Source organism: Gigantopelta aegis, chromosome 4 (genome assembly GCF_016097555.1).
Source record: "Gigantopelta aegis isolate Gae_Host chromosome 4, Gae_host_genome, whole genome shotgun sequence".
NCBI classification, from domain to species: domain Eukaryota; kingdom Metazoa; phylum Mollusca; class Gastropoda; order Neomphalida; family Peltospiridae; genus Gigantopelta; species Gigantopelta aegis.
In genome coordinates, this window is record NC_054702.1 from 33,642,210 (window position 1) to 33,649,138 (window position 6,929).

Sequence of the window (6,929 nt, forward strand, 5' to 3'; positions counted from 1 at the left end):
TTGGCTGGATATATCCCGACCCACATCAAGGGAACACTGAGTTACGTCCCGTCCCCACAGGGTTATTAGAGGCTGCTTGAAAAAAAAATCGTAACATAATAAATAAATAAACAAATAAGTAAATAATTAAAATAAAAACAAACTACAAATTATTATTTTGTTTTAAAAACAATAGAAAAAATGTAATTTCCCCACATGAGATACGAAAGACGTACCCTCAGCGCTGGACGCGAAGTCGTTCGCACTTGACTACTAAACGCATGTTAACAAAACTGTCATTTAAACCGTTATATGTGTGAGCGGCGAAGCGCGGAATAAAGTGACGAAATAGGTCAGTTAATAATAATCTTGTGAATGCGCTATCAGATAGCGTAGAACGAGAATTCTATTTTACACCATTTAAATCATTTCTTATTTCACGTCTTTAAGAATGTAACTTCTAGTTCAGTATTGCCACCAACAATAAAATAGGATACCACCGCTTCCCGGATGTAAGCAGTTATAACCATTCATCATTCAGTGCGCTAAAATTAAACACACTACCTCGCGTCGGGCCGAGTCCTTAGATGTGGTAGGTTAACGACACCACTAGAGCACCTTGATTTATGAATCATTGCCTATTGGATGTGAAACATACTTTTGGACAGTTTTAGAGAGGAAACCCGCTACAGTTTCCCATTAGTAGCAAGGGATCCTACACTTCCCACAGACAGGATAGCACGGGCGTTGCTAAATATGACGGATCGGGGCCGGGCTAAATAGGTCAGGACTAGACTAAGTAGGTCAGGGGCCGGTCTAAGTAGGTCAGGGCCGGGTCAGTAGGACGTTGCACACGGCACAGTAGGCCAGTCTAAGTAGGTCAAGGCCAGTCTAAGTAGGACGAGATCACGTGGCGTCATCAAGGTCAAGTTCACGGAAAGTAGGTCATGGCACCGGCAGGACGAGGTCACGTGACGTCATCAAGGTCACGGAAAGTAGGTCAGGCGCAACAGACCAGGCCGTGACGTCATCAAGGTCAAGGTCACGGAAAGTAGGTCATGAGGCGCAATAGGCCCTTATACTACTGCCACGGCCTTTGATTTACCAATCGTTGGGTTCTGGTTGGAACGAGACGAGGCACACCGACGAGACATGCTCCTGGACCGACCGCGCATTACGCGAGCGCTTTACAAACTGGCCTAAGTCCCGCCCCACCACACAAAGAAACATTTTTTTTTTTTAAACCTATTATCAAAATAAGTATACACACACACACACACACACACACACACACACACACACACACACACAACAACAACAACAACAACAACAACAACACAAACAATCAAGACATGGAATTTTATAATGAAAGTTGAACATATATTTACTACATATATTTTTATTTTCTAAAAATATTTAACTTCGCCTTTTTCAGTTATGTGTTGTTTTTCATTTCTGTTTAGTTAGAGTGTTCCATATTCTAAAACTGGCTTAATCCGGATAACACGAGTCTAAACATTCTCTCTTCGTGACGAAGTTGTTGTCGTTTCCTTCACAACCTCCGTAGTAAAACTGCCTGCATGTTCTTGTGCGAAAACTGTAGTAGTATCTGGAGACGCCATCGTCACATGGTCCGGGGTCTTTCGGAAGATAGCAGACTGAAACAGTAAAGTAAAGTTTGTTTTATTTAACGACCACATTGTTTTTTTAATCTTATAATCGGCTATTGGACGTCAAACATATGGTCATTCTGACACTGTTTTTTAGAGGAAACCCGCTGTCGCCACATAGGCTACTCTTTTATGACAGGCTGCAAGGGATCTTTTATTTGCGCTTCCCACAGGCAGGATAGCACAAACCATGGCCTTTGTTGAACCAGTTATGGATCACTGGTCGGTGCAAGTGGTTTACACCTACCCACTGAGCCATGCGGAGCACTCACTCAGGGTTTGGAGTCGGTATTTGGATTAAAAATCCCATGCCACGACTGGGATCCAGTACCTACCAGCCTGTAGACAGATGACCTAACCACGACGCCACCGAGACCGGTAGACTGAAAGAGAGAACGAGAAATAGAGAATAATACATGAATGGCCGGTAGATACCATTTACCTTACAACGAGTTGTTTTAAAATGTCTCTAACGAGCGAAAGCGAGTTTGATACGTTTTTAAACAACGAGTTGTGAGATAAATGGTACCTAACGGACACGAATGTATTATTTTATTTCTTACATATCCTCAAAAACCAGGTTTTAAGCAAATTTTAACATCTTTTTCGACAAAAATTATTTACAGCCGTTGCACTTATAGGTAACGTACGCGTCACAGACACATGATTGTCAGGTTAACTATAGGTCACAGTGTAATCTATTTCCACCGTGCTGTTTTTCATTGGATGCATGGCACTGGTGACCTGGTCGTCACCTAGGAACAGCCAGTTTTGAAAGTGTTAACACACGTACGTGTGTAAACAACCCATGTGTTATCAAAAATAACGCATGATGTTCTCACCAACGGTTGTGCAAGAAAGGGATGTTTGACATCTCCACACGTCATAACTTAACTTGCTGTTAGGTGTGAATTTATATAATGACAGACGTGCTAGTATCTGAGAGGAGAAACCGGATGCCGCAAATAGCAATATGTATTTTATGACTTAATTATGCACTTCATATCATACCACTGCCTTGATATATGAGCACTCGCAGGCCTTTCGCAGCAAACACCTAATAACATCATTTTTGGATAGTGACTCAGGAGTGCATGTCAACACAGGTGTTAAATATTCACTGACATAATCGAGATAGTATAGCTAATGATTACTGTTATTGTTATATTAATATGTTTTGACGAATTATACTTACAATTACCGTAAATATGTCTTCCACCATCAATGGAGGCGCACAACACTCCACATACCAAAAGCACAAACAACAGACGACCAGACGAATTCATAATAATATCTAGGGGGAAAAATAAATTCAAAATAAAAACAACCATAACAATCTGTCCATCCCAAACCAAATCACGCCCAAATATTCAGTTACACCGTGGTGCAATGTCATCTTAATCCTTTAATATCATACTTGAATTTAAAATTGTACAAAACCAGACAAAAAGTTATTTTCAAGTTCTAGTCAAATGTCATGCGATAGCACTATACATGTATGTTTTCATTTCAATAAAGGCTATTTCAATTTTATTTTTTAAAATATTGAATTCCCTGCATTAAAAAAATTTTGGAAACAAAAAACAACAACAACAAGAAACCCCCCAAAAAACAAAAACAAAAACAGAAGAAAAAAAAGGAAAGATACAAGAACCCTGGGTTAACTTTCCTGACGTAATTCGTACATTTCCCCCTGTCTTCTGTGTAGTGTAGGTACTGAAAATTATCTAGAATGATCCTTGTTTTCAAATAAAGTTTGGAACAGTTAAAATAAGTATTTTTGTAAGACGTTTACGTCAAAGCAAAAGTAGGAATACCACTATTTACTCGTTATGGGGAATACAAAGTATCAGTAAACCAGCTCGGCGGAAGCAGGTAGACATGGGGGGGGGGGGGGGAGACTGAGATCAAGGACGCAAAGCAAAGTTTCTAGGGGGTTCGGGGATATGCTTCCCCGTAAAATTTTAAAAACTAGATGTCCTGAAATGCAATTTTCTGCATTCTAAAAGTAAAATTCATTTCTGCCTTAAGATTTACTACCAATAATATTTTTTTATTCAGAATTATTCACCCGCTCCGCCGTGCCTGTAATATAGATCTAAACCATATAACTTACAGTTAACACTTTTATTATAAAGTTAACATTAAATTAAACTTCTTACCATAAACAAAATGCAAGATGGAACTTGTATCTAGAAGAAGACGTTTAGTTACGGTTGCAGCTATTATAGCTAAAGACGAACGTACGCTGGAACCGATTATGGCGTCACAGAGATTATGACGTTACAAAAAGTGATCACATGACGCAAAATAGTAAAATTATTTGACAAAATTAAATTCATGTCCCACAGACCCTCTCTCCAAAACCCCCAGCCAAACCAAAACAAAATAATACGCAAGCGCGTTGAACTAAAAATTAACTAATCTTTAAGTTAAACATTTTACCAAACAAAACACACAATGGAACGTGTATCCGAGAATATACGCTTATATCACTCAAGACAAGCAACACGATTAGCTGAAGAGGAACGTATTTACACTTAAAACGATTATGACCCGGGCCCCACCCCCTAACCCCCCCCAAAAAAACCCCCAAAACAAACACAAAACACACACACACACACACACACACACACACACAACACACACACACACATTAAAACCCCAAAAATTAAGTGCTCCTTTTTTAACAATTCCCCGCCCCTAGTTATTTTAGGCTACATACGGCCCTCTATTTTTACTGTACTGCTAATGTGTTTTACTTTCGGTCTGTACGCACGTGCGTCAAACATAGGTTACTGTTTGATAATTTTGGTTATCTTTAGCATCTTTATCTTTAGAAGAAAAAAAAATACAGAAGCGGAAACGGGGAGCGGGGGGAGTCGAGGTGTTTGACCCCCCTTAGACAAGATACCTGTTTAGTGTTTTTATATATAGTCTTTTAGCACAACTGTATAATTTAGATCCACCATTTCACAACAATTATTCACCATGTTCGTAGCGAACGTAGCCTGAGATATAAATAATTATTTACTAAATTAGTAAAAAAAATAAGCTGGGTTTTTTTTATGATGTGTGAACTACATGTATATGAAAACGGGAAGTATTGGAAATCGTTTACCAGCGGGTTCAAAACGAATGTCACAGGTTGCAGTCTAATAATGGTGTCTTCATAGGCGTATTTTTTTAGGTGGGGGGTCGGGGCAGGCTGAAGTTTGCTCGAATTAAAACGAAAATGCCCGAATTTGGATAATAACATTTATTCATATTAGCATTACTATCAAACACCTATATAGGAGTGAAAACTAATAACTACGCATTTTTACATGGATTACAACTAATTTTTCTGGTAGAATGATGGAAATACAAGTTAAAAAGGTCTCAGGTTAGCTCATTTTGCCCGAATGTTTCTATAGTTTTTTGCCCAAATTTGAGGATTTACTCCTGCACTAGAGGACATTTGCCCCTCCCCCCCCCCCCCCCCCCTTTCAGGAACTCGATTTAAAAATCCTGGATATCACCACAACCATCACCAAACCCTCCCCTAGACAAGTAATGATGACAATAAAAACAAAAAAAACTAATAACAAAATCAAAACACAAATACTAGTAATACAAAATACCACACACAAACACAAGCAAACAAACCTGCACCTGAACTGGTTTAACATGCGAATATATCACGAATGATTTAAGCATGCCCACCACGGGCTTAGCCTCAGACATCGCCAGTGATCAAACAAACAAACAACAACAATATCCGATTTTTTATATTTTATTTTTATTATTATATATTTATTTATTTTAGATTGAATGTTGAAAATATTCACAACATAATTCCAATTTGTTAAAATATTTAACTTTTTCTTTCTTTATTTTGTGTAGTTTTGGGTGTTTTTTTTGTTATGTTTGTTTTTTCAACACATAGTTCAAACATTTCACTTAAAGTGCTTAGTCTGGGTAGCACGTTTCTAAACATTCTTCTTCTGTGTCGAAGTTGTTGTCATTTCCTCCACAGCCTCCGTAGTAAAAGTGCCTGCACATCTTGGTGCGGGAGTTGTAGTAGTATCTGGAGACGCCATGATCGCATGGCCCGGGGTCTTTCGAAAGATAGCAGGCTACAACAGAGAAGGAAAAACGGTGCAAACAGATTATAATACACGAGTGGCCGTTAGATAACATTTATCTTACAACTCGTTGTTTAAAAACGTATACAACTCGCTTTCGCTCGTTAGATACAACTCGTTGTAAGATGAATGATATCTAACGGACACGAATGTATTATTCTATTTCTTACACACCCGTTCGTGAGAACACCATGCGTCATTTTTTATAACACATCTATGTGTGTTAACAATTTCAAGACATACGACTGACTGCTCCTAGGTGATGACCAGGTCACCACTGCCATACATCCAATGAAAAACTACGCTATATATATATATATATATATATATATATATATATATATATATATATTCAACTCTCTCACGAAACAAGCCTGTCATGTAGAGAAAAACATACACTTTTTAACGATATATATATATATATATATATATATATATATATATATATATATATATATATATATATATATATATATATATATATATATATATATATATAATATATGTATAGATCTCACTATACAGATGCCATCTACCATGTTAAATTGCCCAACTTCAAATGAAGATTGCCAATAGAACGGGTTCTCATTGGCACTAACAACATACACCATTGCGAACATACATTATATAAGCATTTATTTTCACTGCATCTGGCTGTAGTACCGGTCCGAACAAGTGGTTCATTAACTCTTGCGCTGTACACCAATGTCCCAAAAGGTCAATGCACAATATTACAAAATAACATGGGCAAAATACAGCCTGACGGCTTACCATTAAACATACATATTGTTTTAATTCTTCTCAAATTTCCTAGAAGTGAATATGTGAACCATATTATGTGTCACAATTAGGAACTATAGTGGACCGTGATGAATGAACTCTCATCCGGAAATGAACTGTGTAATGAGACCATATATATACACAATAGCTCTAAGATAACTTCGGAAATATGTGCCCTACGCAAAACGGCGTCAGCATAGGCAGTGGCGGATCCAGAAAATCCATTTAGGGGGGCCCCAATGACATGAGGCGGGAATACCAAGGGAACTTTGGGGGAGATTTGGAGAGGGATTGTAAAAAAAAAAAAATAATAATAATAATAAAATTATAACTCACAAAATTTAGGGGGGAAGGGGCAGGGGCCTCTGATAGG

The 6,929-nt window shown here is 38.0% G+C and overlaps 1 long non-coding RNA gene across 1 annotated transcript; it reads right to left on the reverse strand.

Annotated features, from left to right (window-relative positions):
- Positions 1 to 1,495: 1,495 nt before the first annotated feature.
- On the reverse strand, positions 1,496 to 4,271 carry LOC121372194. The gene is made up of 4 exons (XR_005957893.1): positions 3,812 to 4,271; positions 2,845 to 2,943; positions 1,985 to 2,032; positions 1,496 to 1,637 (listed from the first exon to the last, which is right to left on the reverse strand). It is a non-coding gene; the product is annotated as an uncharacterized LOC121372194 (long non-coding RNA).
- Between the last annotated feature and the right edge of the window lie 2,658 nt (positions 4,272 to 6,929).